The 26,423-nt window shown below is 73.6% G+C and overlaps 14 non-coding genes and 10 pseudogenes across 14 annotated transcripts; all 24 read right to left on the bottom strand.

Annotated features, from left to right (window-relative positions):
• Positions 1–373: 373 nt before the first annotated feature.
• On the bottom strand, positions 374–492 carry LOC133075893 (5S ribosomal RNA; annotated as a pseudogene).
• A 946-nt stretch (positions 493–1,438) lies between these two features.
• On the bottom strand, positions 1,439–1,557 carry LOC133079996 (5S ribosomal RNA). Its single transcript, XR_009698364.1, has one exon. It is a non-coding gene; the product is annotated as a 5S ribosomal RNA (ribosomal RNA).
• A 912-nt stretch (positions 1,558–2,469) lies between these two features.
• Positions 2,470–2,588, bottom strand: LOC133075891 (5S ribosomal RNA; annotated as a pseudogene).
• Positions 2,589–3,534: 946 nt separating this feature from the next.
• LOC133079986 (5S ribosomal RNA) lies at positions 3,535–3,653 on the bottom strand. Its single transcript, XR_009698362.1, has one exon. It is a non-coding gene; the product is annotated as a 5S ribosomal RNA (ribosomal RNA).
• Positions 3,654–4,571: 918 nt separating this feature from the next.
• Positions 4,572–4,690, bottom strand: LOC133079980 (5S ribosomal RNA). Its single transcript, XR_009698360.1, has one exon. It is a non-coding gene; the product is annotated as a 5S ribosomal RNA (ribosomal RNA).
• Positions 4,691–5,599: 909 nt separating this feature from the next.
• On the bottom strand, positions 5,600–5,718 carry LOC133075886 (5S ribosomal RNA; annotated as a pseudogene).
• Positions 5,719–6,664: 946 nt separating this feature from the next.
• Positions 6,665–6,783, bottom strand: LOC133079975 (5S ribosomal RNA). The gene has a single exon (XR_009698359.1). It is a non-coding gene; the product is annotated as a 5S ribosomal RNA (ribosomal RNA).
• Positions 6,784–7,701: 918 nt separating this feature from the next.
• On the bottom strand, positions 7,702–7,820 carry LOC133079970 (5S ribosomal RNA). The gene has a single exon (XR_009698357.1). It is a non-coding gene; the product is annotated as a 5S ribosomal RNA (ribosomal RNA).
• A 1,974-nt stretch (positions 7,821–9,794) lies between these two features.
• On the bottom strand, positions 9,795–9,913 carry LOC133104479 (5S ribosomal RNA). The gene has a single exon (XR_009703590.1). It is a non-coding gene; the product is annotated as a 5S ribosomal RNA (ribosomal RNA).
• Positions 9,914–10,831: 918 nt separating this feature from the next.
• On the bottom strand, positions 10,832–10,950 carry LOC133079965 (5S ribosomal RNA). The gene has a single exon (XR_009698356.1). It is a non-coding gene; the product is annotated as a 5S ribosomal RNA (ribosomal RNA).
• Positions 10,951–11,859: 909 nt separating this feature from the next.
• LOC133075884 (5S ribosomal RNA) lies at positions 11,860–11,978 on the bottom strand (annotated as a pseudogene).
• Positions 11,979–12,886: 908 nt separating this feature from the next.
• Positions 12,887–13,005, bottom strand: LOC133075881 (5S ribosomal RNA; annotated as a pseudogene).
• Positions 13,006–13,920: 915 nt separating this feature from the next.
• Positions 13,921–14,039, bottom strand: LOC133079960 (5S ribosomal RNA). The gene has a single exon (XR_009698355.1). It is a non-coding gene; the product is annotated as a 5S ribosomal RNA (ribosomal RNA).
• A 909-nt stretch (positions 14,040–14,948) lies between these two features.
• LOC133075877 (5S ribosomal RNA) lies at positions 14,949–15,067 on the bottom strand (annotated as a pseudogene).
• Positions 15,068–15,975: 908 nt separating this feature from the next.
• Positions 15,976–16,094, bottom strand: LOC133075872 (5S ribosomal RNA; annotated as a pseudogene).
• A 958-nt stretch (positions 16,095–17,052) lies between these two features.
• On the bottom strand, positions 17,053–17,171 carry LOC133079954 (5S ribosomal RNA). The gene has a single exon (XR_009698354.1). It is a non-coding gene; the product is annotated as a 5S ribosomal RNA (ribosomal RNA).
• Positions 17,172–18,089: 918 nt separating this feature from the next.
• LOC133079952 (5S ribosomal RNA) lies at positions 18,090–18,208 on the bottom strand. Its single transcript, XR_009698353.1, has one exon. It is a non-coding gene; the product is annotated as a 5S ribosomal RNA (ribosomal RNA).
• Positions 18,209–19,117: 909 nt separating this feature from the next.
• LOC133075864 (5S ribosomal RNA) lies at positions 19,118–19,236 on the bottom strand (annotated as a pseudogene).
• A 946-nt stretch (positions 19,237–20,182) lies between these two features.
• Positions 20,183–20,301, bottom strand: LOC133079947 (5S ribosomal RNA). Its single transcript, XR_009698352.1, has one exon. It is a non-coding gene; the product is annotated as a 5S ribosomal RNA (ribosomal RNA).
• A 918-nt stretch (positions 20,302–21,219) lies between these two features.
• LOC133079943 (5S ribosomal RNA) lies at positions 21,220–21,338 on the bottom strand. Its single transcript, XR_009698351.1, has one exon. It is a non-coding gene; the product is annotated as a 5S ribosomal RNA (ribosomal RNA).
• A 909-nt stretch (positions 21,339–22,247) lies between these two features.
• Positions 22,248–22,366, bottom strand: LOC133075857 (5S ribosomal RNA; annotated as a pseudogene).
• A 946-nt stretch (positions 22,367–23,312) lies between these two features.
• Positions 23,313–23,431, bottom strand: LOC133079931 (5S ribosomal RNA). Its single transcript, XR_009698349.1, has one exon. It is a non-coding gene; the product is annotated as a 5S ribosomal RNA (ribosomal RNA).
• Positions 23,432–24,349: 918 nt separating this feature from the next.
• LOC133079926 (5S ribosomal RNA) lies at positions 24,350–24,468 on the bottom strand. The gene has a single exon (XR_009698348.1). It is a non-coding gene; the product is annotated as a 5S ribosomal RNA (ribosomal RNA).
• Positions 24,469–25,377: 909 nt separating this feature from the next.
• On the bottom strand, positions 25,378–25,496 carry LOC133075849 (5S ribosomal RNA; annotated as a pseudogene).
• Between the last annotated feature and the right edge of the window lie 927 nt (positions 25,497–26,423).

The raw sequence follows: 26,423 nt of genomic DNA, 5'->3' as shown, positions 1-26,423 counted from the left end.
AAACGGCGGAGGGGGGGCTTTTTCCGGAGGGAGCTGTGGAGAGACACACGGGCAGACAGGGGGCTGCGGCGCGGCTGGGCTCCGGTGGGGGCGGCCAAGTGCAGGTCGAGGGCCTCGCGGGCCGCACGGACGGCACCCCGGCCTGCGGCGGAGTCTGGGTCCGGGCCAGCCACCACGGGAGCGGCTGGGGTGGCGGCTGCCTTCCAGGGCCGCATTCTGGCCGCATGTCCAGCCAGCTCGGCGGGGAGCGATCCCTCCGGCGCGCTGTGTTGGGAGGGACGTGAGGAGGTGAGGCCTGCAGCGGTGCTCAGCGGGGGCGGAGGCGGCCTCGGCCGCGGGCCACTAAATGTCAAGGCGGAGCGGGAGGCAAAAAAGCCTACAGCACTCGGTATTCCCATGTGGTCTCCCATCCAGGTACGAAACAGGCCAGACCCTGATTAGCTTCCGAGATCAGACGAGGTGTGGTGCGTTCAGGGAGGTGTGGCCGTAGAATGCAGCGGGGGCCACGGTGTGCCTCTTGAGGCTTAGCTTCGCTGGTGCTGGCGACTTACCGCCAGCCCGGCAGCCAACCCTCTCCGGCGCGGCCCTGCCGTCCGCCCAGGCAAGCGACAGGAGGCCTCGAGGGCCCGGGGGTGGTGGAGTTGTGGGCGACTTCGCAGCTCAGGTCAGGCGGGACCCTCCAGGCCTGTAGGCGCTTGGCCCTCCGCCCCAGAGCCGCTCAACGCTCACAGGACTTGGCCCCGGAGGCTTAAGGGCCTGTGGCCCTCGGTCCCTTGTGCATTCCCCACCCTGTCAATCCACACAGTGCTAGGCGCAGCCCAGCCACGGCCTGGCCGGCCCGCCTGCCCAACGGCAGTTGGCCCGAAGCCACTGGGAGCCACCATTGAGCCGGCACGGCCCCTTAGACACAGCAACGCCACCCTTGCCCCCACGCCAACTGCCGAGCAAAGTTCCCGGCGCCTGGTGTCTAGCCAGCCCAGCGAACCGGTCCCAGCCCACGACCCCGCTCCCACTCTCGGCCGTGGTGAAGTGGCAAAGGGTGGGCTTTTTCCGGAGGGAGCTGTGGAGAGACACACGGGCAGACAGGGGGCTGCGGCGCGGCTGGGCTCCGGTGGGGGCGGCCAAGTGCAGGTCGAGGGCTTCGTGGGCCGCACGGACGGCACCCCGGCCTGCGGCGGAGTCTGGGTCCGGGCCAGCCACCACGGGAGCGGCTGGGGTGGCGGCTGCCTTCCAGGGCCGCCTTCTGGCCGCCTGGCCGGCCAGGCCGGCGCGGAGCGCCCCCTCTGGCGCGCTGTGGTGGGAGGGGCCGGAGGAGGTGGGGCCTGCAGCGCTGCCCGGCGGGGGCGGGGGCGGGGGCGGAGGCAGCGGCCTCGGCCTTGGCCTCGGCCTCGGCCTAGGCCGCGGGCGACTAAAGGAGAAGGCGGAGCGGGAGGCAAAAAGCCTACAGCACCCGGTATTCCCAGGCGGTCTCCCATCCAAGTACTAACCAGGCCCGACCCTGCTTAGCTTCCGAGATCAGACGAGATCGGGCGCGTTCAGGGTGGTATGGCCGTAGACGTTAAAAGGGGCCCGCGGAGTGCCTCTTGAGGCCCAGCTTCGCTGGCGCTTGCGCCTCCCCGCCAGCCCGGCGGCCAGCCCGCCCCGGCAGGGCCCCGCCGCCCGCCCAGGCAGGGCAACGGCGGCCTCGGGTACCAGGGGGGTGGCGGAGGGTTCGGCGACCTCCCAGCCCAGGGCGGGCGGGACCCACCAAACCGTTCGGCGCTTGGCGCCCCGCCCCAGATCCCGCACGTCGCTCACAGGGACGTGGCCCCGGAGGCTTCAGGGCCCGGGGCCCGCGGTCCCTTGGGCCTCCCCTCTGCCCGCCCACGCGGCGCTAGGCGCAGCCCAGCCGCAGCCCGGGCCGGCCCTCCTGCCCGACGGCAGTCGGCCCTTAACCCACTGGGAGCCACCATTGAGTCGGCACGGCCCCTTAGCCCCAGCAAGGCCACCCTTGCCCCCACGCCACCCGCCGAGCACAGGACCCGGCGCCTTGTGGCCGGCCGGCCCGGAGCACCAGCCCCGGCCCCCGCCCCCGATCCCGCCCCCGGCCGTGGCGAAACGGCGGAGGGGGGGGCTTTTTCCGGAGGGAGCTGTGGAGAGACACACGGGCAGACAGGGGGCTGCGGCGCGGCTGGGCTCCGGTGGGGGCGGCCAAGTGCAGGTCGAGGGCCTCGCGGGCCGCACGGACGGCACCCCGGCCTGCGGCGGAGTCTGGGTCCGGGCCAGCCACCACGGGAGCGGCTGGGGTGGCGGCTGCCTTCCAGGGCCGCATTCTGGCCGCATGTCCAGCCAGCTCGGCGGGGAGCGATCCCTCCGGCGCGCTGTGTTGGGAGGGACGTGAGGAGGTGAGGCCTGCAGCGGTGCTCAGCGGGGGCGGAGGCGGCCTCGGCCGCGGGCCACTAAATGTCAAGGCGGAGCGGGAGGCAAAAAAGCCTACAGCACTCGGTATTCCCATGTGGTCTCCCATCCAGGTACGAAACAGGCCAGACCCTGATTAGCTTCCGAGATCAGACGAGGTGTGGTGCGTTCAGGGAGGTGTGGCCGTAGAATGCAGCGGGGGCCACGGTGTGCCTCTTGAGGCTTAGCTTCGCTGGTGCTGGCGACTTACCGCCAGCCCGGCAGCCAACCCTCTCCGGCGCGGCCCTGCCGTCCGCCCAGGCAAGCGACAGGAGGCCTCGAGGGCCCGGGGGTGGTGGAGTTGTGGGCGACTTCGCAGCTCAGGTCAGGCGGGACCCTCCAGGCCTGTAGGCGCTTGGCCCTCCGCCCCAGAGCCGCTCAACGCTCACAGGACTTGGCCCCGGAGGCTTAAGGGCCTGTGGCCCTCGGTCCCTTGTGCATTCCCCACCCTGTCAATCCACACAGTGCTAGGCGCAGCCCAGCCACGGCCTGGCCGGCCCGCCTGCCCAACGGCAGTTGGCCCGAAGCCACTGGGAGCCACCATTGAGCCGGCACGGCCCCTTAGACACAGCAACGCCACCCTTGCCCCCACGCCAACTGCCGAGCAAAGTTCCCGGCGCCTGGTGTCTAGCCAGCCCAGCGAACCGGTCCCAGCCCACGACCCCGCTCCCACTCTCGGCCGTGGCGAAGTGGCAAAGGGTGGGCTTTTTCCGGAGGGAGCTGTGGAGAGACACACGGGCAGACAGGGGGCTGCGGCGCGGCTGGGCTCCGGTGGGGGCGGCCAAGTGCAGGTCGAGGGCTTCGTGGGCCGCACGGACGGCACCCCGGCCTGCGGCGGAGTCTGGGTCCGGGCCAGCCACCACGGGAGCGGCTGGGGTGGCGGCTGCCTTCCAGGGCCGCCTTCTGGCCGCCTGGCCGGCCAGGCCGGCGCGGAGCGCCCCCTCTGGCGCGCTGTGGTGGGAGGGGCCGGAGGAGGTGGGGCCTGCAGCGCTGCCCGGCGGGGGCGGGGGCGGGGGCGGAGGCAGCGGCCTCGGCCTTGGCCTCGGCCTCGGCCTAGGCCGCGGGCGACTAAAGGAGAAGGCGGAGCGGGAGGCAAAAAGCCTACAGCACCCGGTATTCCCAGGCGGTCTCCCATCCAAGTACTAACCAGGCCCGACCCTGCTTAGCTTCCGAGATCAGACGAGATCGGGCGCGTTCAGGGTGGTATGGCCGTAGACGTTAAAAGGGGCCCGCGGAGTGCCTCTTGAGGCCCAGCTTCGCTGGTGCTTGCGCCTCCCCGCCAGCCCGGCGGCCAGCCCGCCCCGGCAGGGCCCCGCCGCCCGCCCAGGCAGGGCAACGGCGGCCTCGGGTACCAGGGGGGTGGCGGAGGGTTCGGCGACCTCCCAGCCCAGGGCGGGCGGGACCCACCAAACCGTTCGGCGCTTGGCGCCCCGCCCCAGATCCCGCACGTCGCTCACAGGGACGTGGCCCCGGAGGCTTCAGGGCCCGGGGCCCGCGGTCCCTTGGGCCTCCCCTCTGCCCGCCCACGCGGCGCTAGGCGCAGCCCAGCCGCAGCCCGGGCCGGCCCTCCTGCCCGACGGCAGTCGGCCCTTAACCCACTGGGAGCCACCATTGAGTCGGCACGGCCCCTTAGCCCCAGCAAGGCCACCCTTGCCCCCACGCCACCCGCCGAGCACAGGACCCGGCGCCTTGTGGCCGGCCGGCCCGGAGCACCGGCCCCGGCCCCCGCCCCCGCTCCCGCCCCCGGCCGTGGCGAAACGGCGGAGGGGGGGCTTTTTCCGGAGGGAGCTGTGGAGAGACACACCGGCAGATAGGTGGCTGCGCCGGGGCTGGGCGCTGGTGGGGGCGGCCAGGTGCAGGTCAAGGGGCTCGCGGGCCGCACGGCCGGCACCCGGGCCTGAGGCGGAGTCTGGGTTCAGGCCAGCCACCCCGGGAGCGGCTGGGATGCGGCTGCCTTCCAGGGCCGCCTTCTGGCCGCCTGGCCGGCCAGGCAGGCGGAGAGCGCCCCCTCTGGCGCGCTGTGGTGGGAGGGGCCGGAGGAGGTGGGGCCTGCAGCGGTGCCCGGCGGGGGCGGGGGCGGGGGCGGGGGCGGAGGCGGCGGGCGACTAAAGGAGAAGGCGGAGCGGGAGGCAAAAAGCCTACAGCACCCGGTATTCCCAGGCGGTCTCCCATCCAAGTACTAACCAGGCCCGACCCTGCTTAGCTTCCGAGATCAGACGAGATCGGGCGCGTTCAGGGTGGTATGGCCGTAGACGCAGGAGGGGCCCGCGCGGTGCCTCTTGAGGCCCAGCTTCGCTGGCGCCTGCGCCTTACCGCCATGCCGGCGGCCAGCCCTCTCCGGCAGGGCCCTGCCGCCCGCCCAGGCAGGCGACAGGAGGCCTCGGGGACCCGGGGGTGGCGGAGTGGTGGGCCACCTCGCAGCCCAGGGCGGGCGGGACGCTCCAGGCCCGTCGGCGCTTGGCGCCCCGCCGCAGATCCCGCTCGACGCTCACAGGGACGCGGCCCCGGAGGCTTCAGGGCCCGGCGGCCGCGGTCCCTTGGGCATCCCCCCCTGCCCGCCCACGCGGAGTTAGGCGCAGCCCGGCCACGGCCGGGCCGGCCCTCCGGCCGGGCAGCAGCTGGCCCGAAGCCACTGGGAGCCACCATGGAGTGGGCACGGCCCCTTAGCCCCAGCAAGGCCCCCCCTTGCCCCCACGCCGCCCGCTGAGCACAGGACCCCGGCCCTGGTGGCCGGCAGGCCCGGAGAAGCGGCCCCGGCCCCCGCCCCCGCTCCCGCCCCCGGCCGTGGCGAAACGGCGGAGGGGGGGCTTTTTCCGGAGGGAGCTGTGGAGAGACACACGGGCAGACAGGGGGCTGCGGCGCGGCTGGGCTCCGGTGGGGGCGGCCAAGTGCAGGTCGAGGGCCTCGCGGGCCGCACGGACGGCACCCCGGCCTGCGGCGGAGTCTGGGTCCGGGCCAGCCACCACGGGAGCGGCTGGGGTGGCGGCTGCCTTCCAGGGCCGCATTCTGGCCGCATGTCCAGCCAGCTCGGCGGGGAGCGATCCCTCCGGCGCGCTGTGTTGGGAGGGACGTGAGGAGGTGAGGCCTGCAGCGGTGCTCAGCGGGGGCGGAGGCGGCCTCGGCCGCGGGCCACTAAATGTCAAGGCGGAGCGGGAGGCAAAAAAGCCTACAGCACTCGGTATTCCCATGTGGTCTCCCATCCAGGTACGAAACAGGCCAGACCCTGATTAGCTTCCGAGATCAGACGAGGTGTGGTGCGTTCAGGGAGGTGTGGCCGTAGAATGCAGCGGGGGCCACGGTGTGCCTCTTGAGGCTTAGCTTCGCTGGTGCTGGCGACTTACCGCCAGCCCGGCAGCCAACCCTCTCCGGCGCGGCCCTGCCGTCCGCCCAGGCAAGCGACAGGAGGCCTCGAGGGCCCGGGGGTGGTGGAGTTGTGGGCGACTTCGCAGCTCAGGTCAGGCGGGACCCTCCAGGCCTGTAGGCGCTTGGCCCTCCGCCCCAGAGCCGCTCAACGCTCACAGGACTTGGCCCCGGAGGCTTAAGGGCCTGTGGCCCTCGGTCCCTTGTGCATTCCCCACCCTGTCAATCCACACAGTGCTAGGCGCAGCCCAGCCACGGCCTGGCCGGCCCGCCTGCCCAACGGCAGTTGGCCCGAAGCCACTGGGAGCCACCATTGAGCCGGCACGGCCCCTTAGACACAGCAACGCCACCCTTGCCCCCACGCCAACTGCCGAGCAAAGTTCCCGGCGCCTGGTGTCTAGCCAGCCCAGCGAACCGGTCCCAGCCCACGACCCCGCTCCCACTCTCGGCCGTGGCGAAGTGGCAAAGGGTGGGCTTTTTCCGGAGGGAGCTGTGGAGAGACACACGGGCAGACAGGGGGCTGCGGCGCGGCTGGGCTCCGGTGGGGGCGGCCAAGTGCAGGTCGAGGGCTTCGTGGGCCGCACGGACGGCACCCCGGCCTGCGGCGGAGTCTGGGTCCGGGCCAGCCACCACGGGAGCGGCTGGGGTGGCGGCTGCCTTCCAGGGCCGCCTTCTGGCCGCCTGGCCGGCCAGGCCGGCGCGGAGCGCCCCCTCTGGCGCGCTGTGGTGGGAGGGGCCGGAGGAGGTGGGGCCTGCAGCGCTGCCCGGCGGGGGCGGGGGCGGGGGCGGAGGCAGCGGCCTCGGCCTTGGCCTCGGCCTCGGCCTAGGCCGCGGGCGACTAAAGGAGAAGGCGGAGCGGGAGGCAAAAAGCCTACAGCACCCGGTATTCCCAGGCGGTCTCCCATCCAAGTACTAACCAGGCCCGACCCTGCTTAGCTTCCGAGATCAGACGAGATCGGGCGCGTTCAGGGTGGTATGGCCGTAGACGTTAAAAGGGGCCCGCGGAGTGCCTCTTGAGGCCCAGCTTCGCTGGCGCTTGCGCCTCCCCGCCAGCCCGGCGGCCAGCCCGCCCCGGCAGGGCCCCGCCGCCCGCCCAGGCAGGGCAACGGCGGCCTCGGGTACCAGGGGGGTGGCGGAGGGTTCGGCGACCTCCCAGCCCAGGGCGGGCGGGACCCACCAAACCGTTCGGCGCTTGGCGCCCCGCCCCAGATCCCGCACGTCGCTCACAGGGACGTGGCCCCGGAGGCTTCAGGGCCCGGGGCCCGCGGTCCCTTGGGCCTCCCCTCTGCCCGCCCACGCGGCGCTAGGCGCAGCCCAGCCGCAGCCCGGGCCGGCCCTCCTGCCCGACGGCAGTCGGCCCTTAACCCACTGGGAGCCACCATTGAGTCGGCACGGCCCCTTAGCCCCAGCAAGGCCACCCTTGCCCCCACGCCACCCGCCGAGCACAGGACCCGGCGCCTTGTGGCCGGCCGGCCCGGAGCACCGGCCCCGGCCCCCGCCCCCGCTCCCGCCCCCGGCCGTGGCGAAACGGCGGAGGGGGGGCTTTTTCCGGAGGGAGCTGTGGAGAGACACACCGGCAGATAGGTGGCTGCGCCGGGGCTGGGCGCTGGTGGGGGCGGCCAGGTGCAGGTCAAGGGGCTCGCGGGCCGCACGGCCGGCACCCGGGCCTGAGGCGGAGTCTGGGTTCAGGCCAGCCACCCCGGGAGCGGCTGGGATGCGGCTGCCTTCCAGGGCCGCCTTCTGGCCGCCTGGCCGGCCAGGCAGGCGGAGAGCGCCCCCTCTGGCGCGCTGTGGTGGGAGGGGCCGGAGGAGGTGGGGCCTGCAGCGGTGCCCGGCGGGGGCGGGGGCGGGGGCGGGGGCGGAGGCGGCGGGCGACTAAAGGAGAAGGCGGAGCGGGAGGCAAAAAGCCTACAGCACCCGGTATTCCCAGGCGGTCTCCCATCCAAGTACTAACCAGGCCCGACCCTGCTTAGCTTCCGAGATCAGACGAGATCGGGCGCGTTCAGGGTGGTATGGCCGTAGACGCAGGAGGGGCCCGCGCGGTGCCTCTTGAGGCCCAGCTTCGCTGGCGCCTGCGCCTTACCGCCATGCCGGCGGACAGCCCTCTCCCGCAGGGCCCTGCCGCCCGCCCAGGCAGGCGACAAGAGGCCTCGGGGACCCGGGGGTGGCGGAGTGGTGGGCCACCTCGCAGCCCAGGGCGGGCGGGACGCTCCAGGCCCGTCGGCGCTTGGCGCCCCGCCGCAGATCCCGCTCGACGCTCACAGGGACGCGGCCCCGGAGGCTTCAGGGCCCGGCGGCCGCGGTCCCTTGGGCATCCCCCCCTGCCCGCCCACGCGGAGTTAGGCGCAGCCCGGCCACGGCCGGGCCGGCCCTCCGGCCGGGCAGCAGCTGGCCCGAAGCCACTGGGAGCCACCATGGAGTGGGCACGGCCCCTTAGCCCCAGCAAGGCCCCCCCTTGCCCCCACGCCGCCCGCCGAGCACAGGACCCCGGCCCTGGTGGCCGGCAGGCCCGGAGAAGCGGCCCCGGCCCCCGCCCCCGCTCCCGCCCCCGGCCGTGGCGAAACGGCGGAGGGGGGGCTTTTTCCGGAGGGAGCTGTGGAGAGACACACGGGCAGACAGGGGGCTGCGGCGCGGCTGGGCTCCGGTGGGGGCGGCCAAGTGCAGGTCGAGGGCCTCGCGGGCCGCACGGACGGCACCCCGGCCTGCGGCGGAGTCTGGGTCCGGGCCAGCCACCACGGGAGCGGCTGGGGTGGCGGCTGCCTTCCAGGGCCGCATTCTGGCCGCATGTCCAGCCAGCTCGGCGGGGAGCGATCCCTCCGGCGCGCTGTGTTGGGAGGGACGTGAGGAGGTGAGGCCTGCAGCGGTGCTCAGCGGGGGCGGAGGCGGCCTCGGCCGCGGGCCACTAAATGTCAAGGCGGAGCGGGAGGCAAAAAAGCCTACAGCACTCGGTATTCCCATGTGGTCTCCCATCCAGGTACGAAACAGGCCAGACCCTGATAAGCTTCCGAGATCAGACGAGGTGTGGTGCGTTCAGGGAGGTGTGGCCGTAGAATGCAGCGGGGGCCACGGTGTGCCTCTTGAGGCTTAGCTTCGCTGGTGCTGGCGACTTACCGCCAGCCCGGCAGCCAACCCTCTCCGGCGCGGCCCTGCCGTCCGCCCAGGCAAGCGACAGGAGGCCTCGAGGGCCCGGGGGTGGTGGAGTTGTGGGCGACTTCGCAGCTCAGGTCAGGCGGGACCCTCCAGGCCTGTAGGCGCTTGGCCCTCCGCCCCAGAGCCGCTCAACGCTCACAGGACTTGGCCCCGGAGGCTTAAGGGCCTGTGGCCCTCGGTCCCTTGTGCATTCCCCACCCTGTCAATCCACACAGTGCTAGGCGCAGCCCAGCCACGGCCTGGCCGGCCCGCCTGCCCAACGGCAGTTGGCCCGAAGCCACTGGGAGCCACCATTGAGCCGGCACGGCCCCTTAGACACAGCAACGCCACCCTTGCCCCCACGCCAACTGCCGAGCAAAGTTCCCGGCGCCTGGTGTCTAGCCAGCCCAGCGAACCGGTCCCAGCCCACGACCCCGCTCCCACTCTCGGCCGTGGCGAAGTGGCAAAGGGTGGGCTTTTTCCGGAGGGAGCTGTGGAGAGACACACGGGCAGACAGGGGGCTGCGGCGCGGCTGGGCTCCGGTGGGGGCGGCCAAGTGCAGGTCGAGGGCTTCGTGGGCCGCACGGACGGCACCCCGGCCTGCGGCGGAGTCTGGGTCCGGGCCAGCCACCACGGGAGCGGCTGGGGTGGCGGCTGCCTTCCAGGGCCGCCTTCTGGCCGCCTGGCCGGCCAGGCCGGCGCGGAGCGCCCCCTCTGGCGCGCTGTGGTGGGAGGGGCCGGAGGAGGTGGGGCCTGCAGCGCTGCCCGGCGGGGGCGGGGGCGGGGGCGGAGGCAGCGGCCTCGGCCTTGGCCTCGGCCTCGGCCTAGGCCGCGGGCGACTAAAGGAGAAGGCGGAGCGGGAGGCAAAAAGCCTACAGCAACCGGTATTCCCAGGCGGTCTCCCATCCAAGTACTAACCAGGCCCGACCCTGCTTAGCTTCCGAGATCAGACGAGATCGGGCGCGTTCAGGGTGGTATGGCCGTAGACGTTAAAAGGGGCCCGCGGAGTGCCTCTTGAGGCCCAGCTTCGCTGGCGCTTGCGCCTCCCCGCCAGCCCGGCGGCCAGCCCGCCCCGGCAGGGCCCCGCCGCCCGCCCAGGCAGGGCAACGGCGGCCTCGGGTACCAGGGGGGTGGCGGAGGGTTCGGCGACCTCCCAGCCCAGGGCGGGCGGGACCCACCAAACCGTTCGGCGCTTGGCGCCCCGCCCCAGATCCCGCACGTCGCTCACAGGGACGTGGCCCCGGAGGCTTCAGGGCCCGGGGCCCGCGGTCCCTTGGGCCTCCCCTCTGCCCGCCCACGCGGCGCTAGGCGCAGCCCAGCCGCAGCCCGGGCCGGCCCTCCTGCCCGACGGCAGTCGGCCCTTAACCCACTGGGAGCCACCATTGAGTCGGCACGGCCCCTTAGCCCCAGCAAGGCCACCCTTGCCCCCACGCCACCCGCCGAGCACAGGACCCGGCGCCTTGTGGCCGGCCGGCCCGGAGCACCGGCCCCGGCCCCCGCCCCCGCTCCCGCCCCCGGCCGTGGCGAAACGGCGGAGGGGGGGCTTTTTCCGGAGGGAGCTGTGGAGAGACACACCAGCAGATAGGTGGCTGCGCCGGGGCTGGGCGCTGGTGGGGGCGGCCAGGTGCAGGTCAAGGGGCTCGCGGGCCGCACGGCCGGCACCCGGGCCTGAGGCGGAGTCTGGGTTCAGGCCAGCCACCCCGGGAGCGGCTGGGATGCGGCTGCCTTCCAGGGCCGCCTTCTGGCCGCCTGGCCGGCCAGGCAGGCGGAGAGCGCCCCCTCTGGCGCGCTGTGGTGGGAGGGGCCGGAGGAGGTGGGGCCTGCAGCGGTGCCCGGCGGGGGCGGGGGCGGGGGCGGGGGCGGAGGCGGCGGGCGACTAAAGGAGAAGGCGGAGCGGGAGGCAAAAAGCCTACAGCACCCGGTATTCCCAGGCGGTCTCCCATCCAAGTACTAACCAGGCCCGACCCTGCTTAGCTTCCGAGATCAGACGAGATCGGGCGCGTTCAGGGTGGTATGGCCGTAGACGCAGGAGGGGCCCGCGCGGTGCCTCTTGAGGCCCAGCTTCGCTGGCGCCTGCGCCTTACCGCCATGCCGGCGGACAGCCCTCTCCCGCAGGGCCCTGCCGCCCGCCCAGGCAGGCGACAGGAGGCCTCGGGGACCCGGGGGTGGCGGAGTGGTGGGCCACCTCGCAGCCCAGGGCGGGCGGGACGCTCCAGGCCCGTCGGCGCTTGGCGCCCCGCCGCAGATCCCGCTCGACGCTCACAGGGACGCGGCCCCGGAGGCTTCAGGGCCCGGCGGCCGCGGTCCCTTGGGCATCCCCCCCTGCCCGCCCACGCGGAGTTAGGCGCAGCCCGGCCACGGCCGGGCCGGCCCTCCGGCCGGGCAGCAGCTGGCCCGAAGCCACTGGGAGCCACCATGGAGTGGGCACGGCCCCTTAGCCCCAGCAAGGCCCCCCCTTGCCCCCACGCCGCCCGCCGAGCACAGGACCCCGGCCCTGGTGGCCGGCAGGCCCGGAGAAGCGGCCCCGGCCCCCGCCCCCGCTCCCGCCCCCAGCCGTGGCGAAACGGCGGAGGGGGGGCTTTTTCCGGAGGGAGCTGTGGAGAGACACACGGGCAGACAGGGGGCTGCGGCGCGGCTGGGCTCCGGTGGGGGCGGCCAAGTGCAGGTCGAGGGCCTCGCGGGCCGCACGGACGGCACCCCGGCCTGCGGCGGAGTCTGGGTCCGGGCCAGCCACCACGGGAGCGGCTGGGGTGGCGGCTGCCTTCCAGGGCCGCATTCTGGCCGCATGTCCAGCCAGCTCGGCGGGGAGCGATCCCTCCGGCGCGCTGTGTTGGGAGGGACGTGAGGAGGTGAGGCCTGCAGCGGTGCTCAGCGGGGGCGGAGGCGGCCTCGGCCACGGGCCACTAAATGTCAAGGCGGAGCGGGAGGCAAAAAAGCCTACAGCACTCGGTATTCCCATGTGGTCTCCCATCCAGGTACGAAACAGGCCAGACCCTGATTAGCTTCCGAGATCAGACGAGGTGTGGTGCGTTCAGGGAGGTGTGGCCGTAGAATGCAGCGGGGGCCACGGTGTGCCTCTTGAGGCTTAGCTTCGCTGGTGCTGGCGACTTACCGCCAGCCCGGCAGCCAACCCTCTCCGGCGCGGCCCTGCCGTCCGCCCAGGCAAGCGACAGGAGGCCTCGAGGGCCCGGGGGTGGTGGAGTTGTGGGCGACTTCGCAGCTCAGGTCAGGCGGGACCCTCCAGGCCTGTAGGCGCTTGGCCCTCCGCCCCAGAGCCGCTCAACGCTCACAGGACTTGGCCCCGGAGGCTTAAGGGCCTGTGGCCCTCGGTCCCTTGTGCATTCCCCACCCTGTCAATCCACACAGTGCTAGGCGCAGCCCAGCCACGGCCTGGCCGGCCCGCCTGCCCAACGGCAGTTGGCCCGAAGCCACTGGGAGCCACCATTGAGCCGGCACGGCCCCTTAGACACAGCAACGCCACCCTTGCCCCCACGCCACCCGCCGAGCAAAGTTCCCGGCGCCTTGTGGCTAGCCAGCCCAGCGAACCGGTCCCAGCCCACGACCCCGCTCCCGCCCCCGGCCGTGGCGAAGTGGCAAAGGGTGGGCTTTTTCCGGAGGGAGCTGTGGAGAGACACACGGGCAGACAGGGGGCTGCGGCGCGGCTGGGCTCCGGTGGGGGCGGCCAAGTGCAGGTCGAGGGCCTCGCGGGCCGCACGGACGGCACCCCGGCCTGCGGCGGAGTCTGGGTCCGGGCCAGCCACCACGGGAGCGGCTGGGGTGGCGGCTGCCTTCCAGGGCCGCCTTCTGGCCGCCTGGCCGGCCAGGCCGGCGCGGAGCGCCCCCTCCGGCGCGCTGTGTTGGGAGGGACGTGAGGAGGTGAGGCCTGCAGCGGTGCTCAGCGGGGGCGGAGGCGGCCTCGGCCGCGGGCCACTAAATGTCAAGGCGGAGCGGGAGGCAAAAAAGCCTACAGCACTCGGTATTCCCATGTGGTCTCCCATCCAGGTACGAAACAGGCCAGACCCTGATTAGCTTCCGAGATCAGACGAGGTGTGGTGCGTTCAGGGAGGTGTGGCCGTAGAATGCAGCGGGGGCCACGGTGTGCCTCTTGAGGCTTAGCTTCGCTGGTGCTGGCGACTTACCGCCAGCCCGGCAGCCAACCCTCTCCGGCGCGGCCCTGCCGTCCGCCCAGGCAAGCGACAGGAGGCCTCGAGGGCCCGGGGGTGGTGGAGTTGTGGGCGACTTCGCAGCTCAGGTCAGGCGGGACCCTCCAGGCCTGTAGGCGCTTGGCCCTCCGCCCCAGAGCCGCTCAACGCTCACAGGACTTGGCCCCGGAGGCTTAAGGGCCTGTGGCCCTCGGTCCCTTGTGCATTCCCCACCCTGTCAATCCACACAGTGCTAGGCGCAGCCCAGCCACGGCCTGGCCGGCCCGCCTGCCCAACGGCAGTTGGCCCGAAGCCACTGGGAGCCACCATTGAGCCGGCACGGCCCCTTAGACACAGCAACGCCACCCTTGCCCCCACGCCAACTGCCGAGCAAAGTTCCCGGCGCCTGGTGTCTAGCCAGCCCAGCGAACCGGTCCCAGCCCACGACCCCGCTCCCACTCTCGGCCGTGGCGAAGTGGCAAAGGGTGGGCTTTTTCCGGAGGGAGCTGTGGAGAGACACACGGGCAGACAGGGGGCTGCGGCGCGGCTGGGCTCCGGTGGGGGCGGCCAAGTGCAGGTCAAGGGGCTCGCGGGCCGCACGGCCGGCACCCGGGCCTGAGGCGGAGTCTGGGTTCAGGCCAGCCACCCCGGGAGCGGCTGGGATGCGGCTGCCTTCCAGGGCCGCCTTCTGGCCGCCTGGCCGGCCAGGCAGGCGGAGAGCGCCCCCTCTGGCGCGCTGTGGTGGGAGGGGCCGGAGGAGGTGGGGCCTGCAGCGGTGCCCGGCGGGGGCGGGGGCGGGGGCGGGGGCGGAGGCGGCGGGCGACTAAAGGAGAAGGCGGAGCGGGAGGCAAAAAGCCTACAGCACCCGGTATTCCCAGGCGGTCTCCCATCCAAGTACTAACCAGGCCCGACCCTGCTTAGCTTCCGAGATCAGACGAGATCGGGCGCGTTCAGGGTGGTATGGCCGTAGACGCAGGAGGGGCCCGCGCGGTGCCTCTTGAGGCCCAGCTTCGCTGGCGCCTGCGCCTTACCGCCATGCCGGCGGCCAGCCCTCTCCCGCAGGGCCCTGCCGCCCGCCCAGGCAGGCGACAGGAGGCCTCGGGGACCCGGGGGTGGCGGAGTGGTGGGCCACCTCGCAGCCCAGGGCGGGCGGGACGCTCCAGGCCCGTCGGCGCTTGGCGCCCCGCCGCAGATCCCGCTCGACGCTCACAGGGACGCGGCCCCGGAGGCTTCAGGGCCCGGCGGCCGCGGTCCCTTGGGCATCGCCCCCTGCCCGCCCACGCGGAGTTAGGCGCAGCCCGGCCACGGCCGGGCCGGCCCTCCGGCCGGGCAGCAGCTGGCCCGAAGCCACTGGGAGCCACCATGGAGTGGGCACGGCCCCTTAGCCCCAGCAAGGCCCCCCCTTGCCCCCACGCCGCCCGCCGAGCAGAGGACCCCGGCCCTGGTGGCCGGCAGGCCCGGAGAAGCGGCCCCGGCCCCCGCCCCCGCTCCCGCCCCCGGCCGTGGCGAAACGGCGGAGGGGGGGCTTTTTCCGGAGGGAGCTGTGGAGAGACACACGGGCAGACAGGGGGCTGCGGCGCGGCTGGGCTCCGGTGGGGGCGGCCAAGTGCAGGTCGAGGGCCTCGCGGGCCGCACGGACGGCACCCCGGCCTGCGGCGGAGTCTGGGTCCGGGCCAGCCACCACGGGAGCGGCTGGGGTGGCGGCTGCCTTCCAGGGCCGCATTCTGGCCGCATGTCCAGCCAGCTCGGCGGGGAGCGATCCCTCCGGCGCGCTGTGTTGGGAGGGACGTGAGGAGGTGAGGCCTGCAGCGGTGCTCAGCGGGGGCGGAGGCGGCCTCGGCCGCGGGCCACTAAATGTCAAGGCGGAGCGGGAGGCAAAAAAGCCTACAGCACTCGGTATTCCCATGTGGTCTCCCATCCAGGTACGAAACAGGCCAGACCCTGATTAGCTTCCGAGATCAGACGAGGTGTGGTGCGTTCAGGGAGGTGTGGCCGTAGAATGCAGCGGGGGCCACGGTGTGCCTCTTGAGGCTTAGCTTCGCTGGTGCTGGCGACTTACCGCCAGCCCGGCAGCCAACCCTCTCCGGCGCGGCCCTGCCGTCCGCCCAGGCAAGCGACAGGAGGCCTCGAGGGCCCGGGGGTGGTGGAGTTGTGGGCGACTTCGCAGCTCAGGTCAGGCGGGACCCTCCAGGCCTGTAGGCGCTTGGCCCTCCGCCCCAGAGCCGCTCAACGCTCACAGGACTTGGCCCCGGAGGCTTAAGGGCCTGTGGCCCTCGGTCCCTTGTGCATTCCCCACCCTGTCAATCCACACAGTGCTAGGCGCAGCCCAGCCACGGCCTGGCCGGCCCGCCTGCCCAACGGCAGTTGGCCCGAAGCCACTGGGAGCCACCATTGAGCCGGCACGGCCCCTTAGACACAGCAACGCCACCCTTGCCCCCACGCCAACTGCCGAGCAAAGTTCCCGGCGCCTGGTGTCTAGCCAGCCCAGCGAACCGGTCCCAGCCCACGACCCCGCTCCCACTCTCGGCCGTGGCGAAGTGGCAAAGGGTGGGCTTTTTCCGGAGGGAGCTGTGGAGAGACACACGGGCAGACAGGGGGCTGCGGCGCGGCTGGGCTCCGGTGGGGGCGGCCAAGTGCAGGTCGAGGGCTTCGTGGGCCGCACGGACGGCACCCCGGCCTGCGGCGGAGTCTGGGTCCGGGCCAGCCACCACGGGAGCGGCTGGGGTGGCGGCTGCCTTCCAGGGCCGCATTCTGGCCGCATGTCCAGCCAGCTCGGCGGGGAGCGATCCCTCCGGCGCGCTGTGTTGGGAGGGACGTGAGGAGGTGAGGCCTGCAGCGGTGCTCAGCGGGGGCGGAGGCGGCCTCGGCCGCGGGCCACTAAATGTCAAGGCGGAGCGGGAGGCAAAAAAGCCTACAGCACTCGGTATTCCCATGTGGTCTCCCATCCAGGTACGAAACAGGCCAGACCCTGATTAGCTTCCGAGATCAGACGAGGTGTGGTGCGTTCAGGGAGGTGTGGCCGTAGAATGCAGCGGGGGCCACGGTGTGCCTCTTGAGGCTTAGCTTCGCTGGTGCTGGCGACTTACCGCCAGCCCGGCAGCCAACCCTCTCCGGCGCGGCCCTGCCGTCCGCCCAGGCAAGCGACAGGAGGCCTCGAGGGCCCGGGGGTGGTGGAGTTGTGGGCGACTTCGCAGCTCAGGTCAGGCGGGACCCTCCAGGCCTGTAGGCGCTTGGCCCTCCGCCCCAGAGCCGCTCAACGCTCACAGGACTTGGCCCCGGAGGCTTAAGGGCCTGTGGCCCTCGGTCCCTTGTGCATTCCCCACCCTGTCAATCCACACAGTGCTAGGCACAGCCCAGCCACGGCCTGGCCGGCCCGCCTGCCCAACGGCAGTTGGCCCGAAGCCACTGGGAGCCACCATTGAGCCGGCACGGCCCCTTAGACACAGCAACGCCACCCTTGCCCCCACGCCAACTGCCGAGCAAAGTTCCCGGCGCCTGGTGTCTAGCCAGCCCAGCGAACCGGTCCCAGCCCACGACCCCGCTCCCACTCTCGGCCGTGGCGAAGTGGCAAAGGGTGGGCTTTTTCCGGAGGGAGCTGTGGAGAGACACACGGGCAGACAGGGGGCTGCGGCGCGGCTGGGCTCCGGTGGGGGCGGCCAAGTGCAGGTCGAGGGCTTCGTGGGCCGCACGGACGGCACCCCGGCCTGCGGCGGAGTCTGGGTCCGGGCCAGCCACCACGGGAGCGGCTGGGGTGGCGGCTGCCTTCCAGGGCCGCCTTCTGGCCGCCTGGCCGGCCAGGCCGGCGCGGAGCGCCCCCTCTGGCGCGCTGTGGTGGGAGGGGCCGGAGGAGGTGGGGCCTGCAGCGCTGCCCGGCGGGGGCGGGGGCGGGGGCGGAGGCAGCGGCCTCGGCCTTGGCCTCGGCCTCGGCCTCGGCCTCGGCCTAGGCCGCGGGCGACTGAAGGAGAAGGCTGAGCGGGAGGCAAAAAGCCTACAGCACCCGGTATTCCCAGGCGGTCTCCCATCCAAGTACTAACCAGGCCCGACCCTGCTTAGCTTCCGAGATCAGACGAGATCGGGCGCGTTCAGGGTGGTATGGCCGTAGACGTTAAAAGGGGCCCGCGGAGTGCCTCTTGAGGCCCAGCTTCGCTGGCGCTTGCGCCTCCCCGCCAGCCCGGCGGCCAGCCCGCCCCGGCAGGGCCCCGCCGCCCGCCCAGGCAGGGCAACGGCGGCCTCGGGTACCAGGGGGGTGGCGGAGGGTTCGGCGACCTCCCAGCCCAGGGCGGGCGGGACCCACCAAACCGTTCGGCGCTTGGCGCCCCGCCCCAGATCCCGCACGTCGCTCACAGGGACGTGGCCCCGGAGGCTTCAGGGCCCGGGGCCCGCGGTCCCTTGGGCCTCCCCTCTGCCCGCCCACGCGGCGCTAGGCGCAGCCCAGCCGCAGCCCGGGCCGGCCCTCCTGCCCGACGGCAGTCGGCCCTTAACCCACTGGGAGCCACCATTGAGTCGGCACGGCCCCTTAGCCCCAGCAAGGCCACCCTTGCCCCCACGCCACCCGCCGAGCACAGGACCCGGCGCCTTGTGGCCGGCCGGCCCGGAGCACCGGCCCCGGCCCCCGCCCCCGCTCCCGCCCCCGGCCGTGGCGAAACGGCGGAGGGGGGGCTTTTTCCGGAGGGAGCTGTGGAGAGACACACCGGCAGATAGGTGGCTGCGCCGGGGCTGGGCGCTGGTGGGGGCGGCCAGGTGCAGGTCAAGGGGCTCGCGGGCCGCACGGCCGGCACCCGGGCCTGAGGCGGAGTCTGGGTTCAGGCCAGCCACCCCGGGAGCGGCTGGGATGCGGCTGCCTTCCAGGGCCGCCTTCTGGCCGCCTGGCCGGCCAGGCAGGCGGAGAGCGCCCCCTCTGGCGCGCTGTGGTGGGAGGGGCCGGAGGAGGTGGGGCCTGCAGCGGTGCCCGGCGGGGGCGGGGGCGGGGGCGGGGGCGGAGGCGGCGGGCGACTAAAGGAGAAGGCGGAGCGGGAGGCAAAAAGCCTACAGCACCCGGTATTCCCAGGCGGTCTCCCATCCAAGTACTAACCAGGCCCGACCCTGCTTAGCTTCCGAGATCAGACGAGATCGGGCGCGTTCAGGGTGGTATGGCCGTAGACGCAGGAGGGGCCCGCGCGGTGCCTCTTGAGGCCCAGCTTCGCTGGCGCCTGCGCCTTACCGCCATGCCGGCGGACAGCCCTCTCCCGCAGGGCCCTGCCGCCCGCCCAGGCAGGCGACAGGAGGCCTCGGGGACCCGGGGGTGGCGGAGTGGTGGGCCACCTCGCAGCCCAGGGCAGGCGGGACGCTCCAGGCCCGTCGGCGCTTGGCGCCCCGCCGCAGATCCCGCTCGACGCTCACAGGGACGCGGCCCCGGAGGCTTCAGGGCCCGGCGGCCGCGGTCCCTTGGGCATCCCCCTCTGCCCGCCCACGCGGAGTTAGGCGCAGCCCGGCCACGGCCGGGCCGGCCCTCCGGCCGGGCAGCAGCTGGCCCGAAGCCACTGGGAGCCACCATGGAGTGGGCACGGCCCCTTAGCCCCAGCAAGGCCCCCCCTTGCCCCCACGCCGCCCGCCGAGCACAGGACCCCGGCCCTGGTGGCCGGCAGGCCCGGAGAAGCGGCCCCGGCCCCCGCCCCCGCTCCCGCCCCCGGCCGTGGCGAAACGGCGGAGGGGGGGCTTTTTCCGGAGGGAGCTGTGGAGAGACACACGGGCAGACAGGGGGCTGCGGCGCGGCTGGGCTCCGGTGGGGGCGGCCAAGTGCAGGTCGAGGGCCTCGCGGGCCGCACGGACGGCACCCCGGCCTGCGGCGGAGTCTGGGTCCGGGCCAGCCACCACGGGAGCGGCTGGGGTGGCGGCTGCCTTCCAGGGCCGCATTCTGGCCGCATGTCCAGCCAGCTCGGCGGGGAGCGATCCCTCCGGCGCGCTGTGTTGGGAGGGACGTGAGGAGGTGAGGCCTGCAGCGGTGCTCAGCGGGGGCGGAGGCGGCCTCGGCCGCGGGCCACTAAATGTCAAGGCGGAGCGGGAGGCAAAAAAGCCTACAGCACTCGGTATTCCCATGTGGTCTCCCATCCAGGTACGAAACAGGCCAGACCCTGATTAGCTTCCGAGATCAGACGAGGTGTGGTGCGTTCAGGGAGGTGTGGCCGTAGAATGCAGCGGGGGCCACGGTGTGCCTCTTGAGGCTTAGCTTCGCTGGTGCTGGCGACTTACCGCCAGCCCGGCAGCCAACCCTCTCCGGCGCGGCCCTGCCGTCCGCCCAGGCAAGCGACAGGAGGCCTCGAGGGCCCGGGGGTGGTGGAGTTGTGGGCGACTTCGCAGCTCAGGTCAGGCGGGACCCTCCAGGCCTGTAGGCGCTTGGCCCTCCGCCCCAGAGCCGCTCAACGCTCACAGGACTTGGCCCCGGAGGCTTAAGGGCCTGTGGCCCTCGGTCCCTTGTGCATTCCCCACCCTGTCAATCCACACAGTGCTAGGCGCAGCCCAGCCACGGCCTGGCCGGCCCGCCTGCCCAACGGCAGTTGGCCCGAAGCCACTGGGAGCCACCATTGAGCCGGCACGGCCCCTTAGACACAGCAACGCCACCCTTGCCCCCACGCCAACTGCCGAGCAAAGTTCCCGGCGCCTGGTGTCTAGCCAGCCCAGCGAACCGGTCCCAGCCCACGACCCCGCTCCCACTCTCGGCCGTGGTGAAGTGGCAAAGGGTGGGCTTTTTCCGGAGGGAGCTGTGGAGAGACACACGGGCAGACAGGGGGCTGCGGCGCGGCTGGGCTCCGGTGGGGGCGGCCAAGTGCAGGTCGAGGGCTTCGTGGGCCGCACGGACGGCACCCCGGCCTGCGGCGGAGTCTGGGTCCGGGCCAGCCACCACGGGAGCGGCTGGGGTGGCGGCTGCCTTCCAGGGCCGCCTTCTGGCCGCCTGGCCGGCCAGGCCGGCGCGGAGCGCCCCCTCTGGCGCGCTGTGGTGGGAGGGGCCGGAGGAGGTGGGGCCTGCAGCGCTGCCCGGCGGGGGCGGGGGCGGGGGCGGAGGCAGCGGCCTCGGCCTTGGCCTCGGCCTCGGCCTAGGCCGCGGGCGACTAAAGGAGAAGGCGGAGCGGGAGGCAAAAAGCCTACAGCACCCGGTATTCCCAGGCGGTCTCCCATCCAAGTACTAACCAGGCCCGACCCTGCTTAGCTTCCGAGATCAGACGAGATCGGGCGCGTTCAGGGTGGTATGGCCGTAGACGTTAAAAGGGGCCCGCGGAGTGCCTCTTGAGGCCCAGCTTCGCTGGCGCTTGCGCCTCCCCGCCAGCCCGGCGGCCAGCCCGCCCCGGCAGGGCCCCGCCGCCCGCCCAGGCAGGGCAACGGCGGCCTCGGGTACCAGGGGGGTGGCGGAGGGTTCGGCGACCTCCCAGCCCAGGGCGGGCGGGACCCACCAAACCGTTCGGCGCTTGGCGCCCCGCCCCAGATCCCGCACGTCGCTCACAGGGACGTGGCCCCGGAGGCTTCAGGGCCCGGGGCCCGCGGTCCCTTGGGCCTCCCCTCTGCCCGCCCACGCGGCGCTAGGCGCAGCCCAGCCGCAGCCCGGGCCGGCCCTCCTGCCCGACGGCAGTCGGCCCTTAACCCACTGGGAGCCACCATTGAGTCGGCACGGCCCCATAGCCCCAGCAAGGCCACCCTTGCCCCCACGCCACCCGCCGAGCACAGGACCAGGCGCCTTGTGGCCGGCCGGCCCGGAGCACCGGCCCCGGCCCCCGCCCCCGCTCCCGCCCCCGGCCGTGGCGAAACGGCGGAGGGGGGGCTTTTTCCGGAGGGAGCTGTGGAGAGACACACCGGCAGATAGGTGGCTGCGCCGGGGCTGGGCGCTGGTGGGGGCGGCCAGGTGCAGGTCAAGGGGCTCGCGGGCCGCACGGCCGGCACCCGGGCCTGAGGCGGAGTCTGGGTTCAGGCCAGCCACCCCGGGAGCGGCTGGGATGCGGCTGCCTTCCAGGGCCGCCTTCTGGCCGCCTGGCCGGCCAGGCAGGCGGAGAGCGCCCCCTCTGGCGCGCTGTGGTGGGAGGGGCCGGAGGAGGTGGGGCCTGCAGCGGTGCCCGGCGGGGGCGGGGGCGGGGGCGGGGGCGGAGGCGGCGGGCGACTAAAGGAGAAGGCGGAGCGGGAGGCAAAAAGCCTACAGCACCCGGTATTCCCAGGCGGTCTCCCATCCAAGTACTAACCAGGCCCGACCCTGCTTAGCTTCCGAGATCAGACGAGATCGGGCGCGTTCAGGGTGGTATGGCCGTAGACGCAGGAGGGGCCCGCGCGGTGCCTCTTGAGGCCCAGCTTCGCTGGCGCCTGCGCCTTACCGCCATGCCGGCGGCCAGCCCTCTCCGGCAGGGCCCTGCCGCCCGCCCAGGCAGGCGACAGGAGGCCTCGGGGACCCGGGGGTGGCGGAGTGGTGGGCCACCTCGCAGCCCAGGGCGGGCGGGACGCTCCAGGCCCGTCGGCGCTTGGCGCCCCGCCGCAGATCCCGCTCGACGCTCACAGGGACGCGGCCCCGGAGGCTTCAGGGCCCGGCGGCCGCGGTCCCTTGGGCATCCCCCCCTGCCCGCCCACGCGGAGTTAGGCGCAGCCCGGCCACGGCCGGGCCGGCCCTCCGGCCGGGCAGCAGCTGGCCCGAAGCCACTGGGAGCCACCATGGAGTGGGCACGGCCCCTTAGCCCCAGCAAGGCCCCCCCTTGCCCCCACGCCGCCCGCCGAGCACAGGACCCCGGCCCTGGTGGCCGGCAGGCCCGGAGAAGCGGCCCCGGCCCCCGCCCCCGCTCCCGCCCCCGGCCGTGGCGAAACGGCGGAGGGGGGGCTTTTTCCGGAGGGAGCTGTGGAGAGACACACGGGCAGACAGGGGGCTGCGGCGCGGCTGGGCTCCGGTGGGGGCGGCCAAGTGCAGGTCGAGGGCCTCGCGGGCCGCACGGACGGCACCCCGGCCTGCGGCGGAGTCTGGGTCCGGGCCAGCCACCACGGGAGCGGCTGGGGTGGCGGCTGCCTTCCAGGGCCGCATTCTGGCCGCATGTCCAGCCAGCTCGGCGGGGAGCGATCCCTCCGGCGCGCTGTGTTGGGAGGGACGTGAGGAGGTGAGGCCTGCAGCGGTGCTCAGCGGGGGCGGAGGCGGCCTCGGCCGCGGGCCACTAAATGTCAAGGCGGAGCGGGAGGCAAAAAAGCCTACAGCACTCGGTATTCCCATGTGGTCTCCCATCCAGGTACGAAACAGGCCAGACCCTGATTAGCTTCCGAGATCAGACGAGGTGTGGTGCGTTCAGGGAGGTGTGGCCGTAGAATGCAGCGGGGGCCACGGTGTGCCTCTTGAGGCTTAGCTTCGCTGGTGCTGGCGACTTACCGCCAGCCCGGCAGCCAACCCTCTCCGGCGCGGCCCTGCCGTCCGCCCAGGCAAGCGACAGGAGGCCTCGAGGGCCCGGGGGTGGTGGAGTTGTGGGCGACTTCGCAGCTCAGGTCAGGCGGGACCCTCCAGGCCTGTAGGCGCTTGGCCCTCCGCCCCAGAGCCGCTCAACGCTCACAGGACTTGGCCCCGGAGGCTTAAGGGCCTGTGGCCCTCGGTCCCTTGTGCATTCCCCACCCTGTCAATCCACACAGTGCTAGGCGCAGCCCAGCCACGGCCTGGCCGGCCCGCCTGCCCAACGGCAGTTGGCCCGAAGCCACTGGGAGCCACCATTGAGCCGGCACGGCCCCTTAGACACAGCAACGCCACCCTTGCCCCCACGCCAACTGCCGAGCAAAGTTCCCGGCGCCTGGTGTCTAGCCAGCCCAGCGAACCGGTCCCAGCCCACGACCCCGCTCCCACTCTCGGCCGTGGCGAAGTGGCAAAGGGTGGGCTTTTTCCGGAGGGAGCTGTGGAGAGACACACGGGCAGACAGGGGGCTGCGGCGCGGCTGGGCTCCGGTGGGGGCGGCCAAGTGCAGGTCGAGGGCTTCGTGGGCCGCACGGACGGCACCCCGGCCTGCGGCGGAGTCTGGGTCCGGGCCAGCCACCACGGGAGCGGCTGGGGTGGCGGCTGCCTTCCAGGGCCGCCTTCTGGCCGCCTGGCCGGCCAGGCCGGCGCGGAGCGCCCCCTCTGGCGCGCTGTGGTGGGAGGGGCCGGAGGAGGTGGGGCCTGCAGCGCTGCCCGGCGGGGGCGGGGGCGGGGGCGGAGGCAGCGGCCTCGGCCTTGGCCTCGGCCTCGGCCTAGGCCGCGGGCGACTAAAGGAGAAGGCGGAGCGGGAGGCAAAAAGCCTACAGCACCCGGTATTCCCAGGCGGTCTCCCATCCAAGTACTAACCAGGCCCGACCCTGCTTAGCTTCCGAGATCAGACGAGATCGGGCGCGTTCAGGGTGGTATGGCCGTAGACGTTAAAAGGGGCCCGCGGAGTGCCTCTTGAGGCCCAGCTTCGCTGGCGCTTGCGCCTCCCCGCCAGCCCGGCGGCCAGCCCGCCCCGGCAGGGCCCCGCCGCCCGCCCAGGCAGGGCAACGGCGGCCTCGGGTACCAGGGGGGTGGCGGAGGGTTCGGCGACCTCCCAGCCCAGGGCGGGCGGGACCCACCAAACCGTTCGGCGCTTGGCGCCCCGCCCCAGATCCCGCACGTCGCTCACAGGGACGTGGCCCCGGAGGCTTCAGGGCCCGGGGCCCGCGGTCCCTTGGGCCTCCCCTCTGCCCGCCCACGCGGCGCTAGGCGCAGCCCAGCCGCAGCCCGGGCCGGCCCTCCTGCCCGACGGCAGTCGGCCCTTAACCCACTGGGAGCCACCATTGAGTCGGCACGGCCCCTTAGCCCCAGCAAGGCCACCCTTGCCCCCACGCCACCCGCCGAGCACAGGACCCGGCGCCTTGTGGCCGGCCGGCCCGGAGCACCGGCCCCGGCCCCCGCCCCCGCTCCCGCCCCCGGCCGTGGCGAAACGGCGGAGGGGGGGCTTTTTCCGGAGGGAGCTGTGGAGAGACACACCGGCAGATAGGTGGCTGCGCCGGGGCTGGGCGCTGGTGGGGGCGGCCAGGTGCAGGTCAAGGGGCTCGCGGGCCGCACGGCCGGCACCCGGGCCTGAGGCGGAGTCTGGGTTCAGGCCAGCCACCCCGGGAGCGGCTGGGATGCGGCTGCCTTCCAGGGCCGCCTTCTGGCCGCCTGGCCGGCCAGGCAGGCGGAGAGCGCCCCCTCTGGCGCGCTGTGGTGGGAGGGGCCGGAGGAGGTGGGGCCTGCAGCGGTGCCCGGCGGGGGCGGGGGCGGGGGCGGGGGCGGAGGCGGCGGGCGACTAAAGGAGAAGGCGGAGCGGGAGGCAAAAAGCCTACAGCACCCGGTATTCCCAGGCGGTCTCCCATCCAAGTACTAACCAGGCCCGACCCTGCTTAGCTTCCGAGATCAGACGAGATCGGGCGCGTTCAGGGTGGTATGGCCGTAGACGCAGGAGGGGCCCGCGCGGTGCCTCTTGAGGCCCAGCTTCGCTGGCGCCTGCGCCTTACCGCCATGCCGGCGGCCAGCCCTCTCCGGCAGGGCCCTGCCGCCCGCCCAGGCAGGCGACAGGAGGCCTCGGGGACCCGGGGGTGGCGGAGTGGTGGGCCACCTCGCAGCCCAGGGCGGGCGGGACGCTCCAGGCCCGTCGGCGCTTGGCGCCCCGCCGCAGATCCCGCTCGACGCTCACAGGGACGCGGCCCCGGAGGCTTCAGGGCCCGGCGGCCGCGGTCCCTTGGGCATCCCCCCCTGCCCGCCCACGCGGAGTTAGGCGCAGCCCGGCCACGGCCGGGCCGGCCCTCCGGCCGGGCAGCAGCTGGCCCGAAGCCACTGGGAGCCACCATGGAGTGGGCACGGCCCCTTAGCCCCAGCAAGGCCCCCCCTTGCCCCCACGCCGCCCGCCGAGCACAGGACCCCGGCCCTGGTGGCCGGCAGGCCCGGAGAAGCGGCCCCGGCCCCCGCCCCCGCTCCCGCCCCCGGCCGTGGCGAAACGGCGGAGGGGGGGCTTTTTCCGGAGGGAGCTGTGGAGAGACACACGGGCAGACAGGGGGCTGCGGCGCGGCTGGGCTCCGGTGGGGGCGGCCAAGTGCAGGTCGAGGGCCTCGCGGGCCGCACGGACGGCACCCCGGCCTGCGGCGGAGTCTGGGTCCGGGCCAGCCACCACGGGAGCGGCTGGGGTGGCGGCTGCCTTCCAGGGCCGCATTCTGGCCGCATGTCCAGCCAGCTCGGCGGGGAGCGATCCCTCCGGCGCGCTGTGTTGGGAGGGACGTGAGGAGGTGAGGCCTGCAGCGGTGCTCAGCGGGGGCGGAGGCGGCCTCGGCCGCGGGCCACTAAATGTCAAGGCGGAGCGGGAGGCAAAAAAGCCTACAGCACTCGGTATTCCCATGTGGTCTCCCATCCAGGTACGAAACAGGCCAGACCCTGATTAGCTTCCGAGATCAGACGAGGTGTGGTGCGTTCAGGGAGGTGTGGCCGTAGAATGCAGCGGGGGCCACGGTGTGCCTCTTGAGGCTTAGCTTCGCTGGTGCTGGCGACTTACCGCCAGCCCGGCAGCCAACCCTCTCCGGCGCGGCCCTGCCGTCCGCCCAGGCAAGCGACAGGAGGCCTCGAGGGCCCGGGGGTGGTGGAGTTGTGGGCGACTTCGCAGCTCAGGTCAGGCGGGACCCTCCAGGCCTGTAGGCGCTTGGCCCTCCGCCCCAGAGCCGCTCAACGCTCACAGGACTTGGCCCCGGAGGCTTAAGGGCCTGTGGCCCTCGGTCCCTTGTGCATTCCCCACCCTGTCAATCCACACAGTGCTAGGCGCAGCCCAGCCACGGCCTGGCCGGCCCGCCTGCCCAACGGCAGTTGGCCCGAAGCCACTGGGAGCCACCATTGAGCCGGCACGGCCCCTTAGACACAGCAACGCCACCCTTGCCCCCACGCCAACTGCCGAGCAAAGTTCCCGGCGCCTGGTGTCTAGCCAGCCCAGCGAACCGGTCCCAGCCCACGACCCCGCTCCCACTCTCGGCCGTGGCGAAGTGGCAAAGGGTGGGCTTTTTCCGGAGGGAGCTGTGGAGAGACACACGGGCAGACAGGGGGCTGCGGCGCGGCTGGGCTCCGGTGGGGGCGGCCAAGTGCAGGTCGAGGGCTTCGTGGGCCGCACGGACGGCACCCCGGCCTGCGGCGGAGTCTGGGTCCGGGCCAGCCACCACGGGAGCGGCTGGGGTGGCGGCTGCCTTCCAGGGCCGCCTTCTGGCCGCCTGGCCGGCCAGGCCGGCGCGGAGCGCCCCCTCTGGCGCGCTGTGGTGGGAGGGGCCGGAGGAGGTGGGGCCTGCAGCGCTGCCCGGCGGGGGCGGGGGCGGGGGCGGAGGCAGCGGCCTCGGCCTTGGCCTCGGCCTCGGCCTAGGCCGCGGGCGACTAAAGGAGAA

Source organism: Eubalaena glacialis, chromosome 1, assembly GCF_028564815.1.
Source record: "Eubalaena glacialis isolate mEubGla1 chromosome 1, mEubGla1.1.hap2.+ XY, whole genome shotgun sequence".
In the NCBI taxonomy this organism is placed as follows: Eukaryota; Metazoa; Chordata; class Mammalia; order Artiodactyla; family Balaenidae; genus Eubalaena; species Eubalaena glacialis.
The sequence above is the reverse complement of the archived record's forward strand: the minus strand, read 5'-3'. Positions and strand labels throughout refer to the sequence as shown.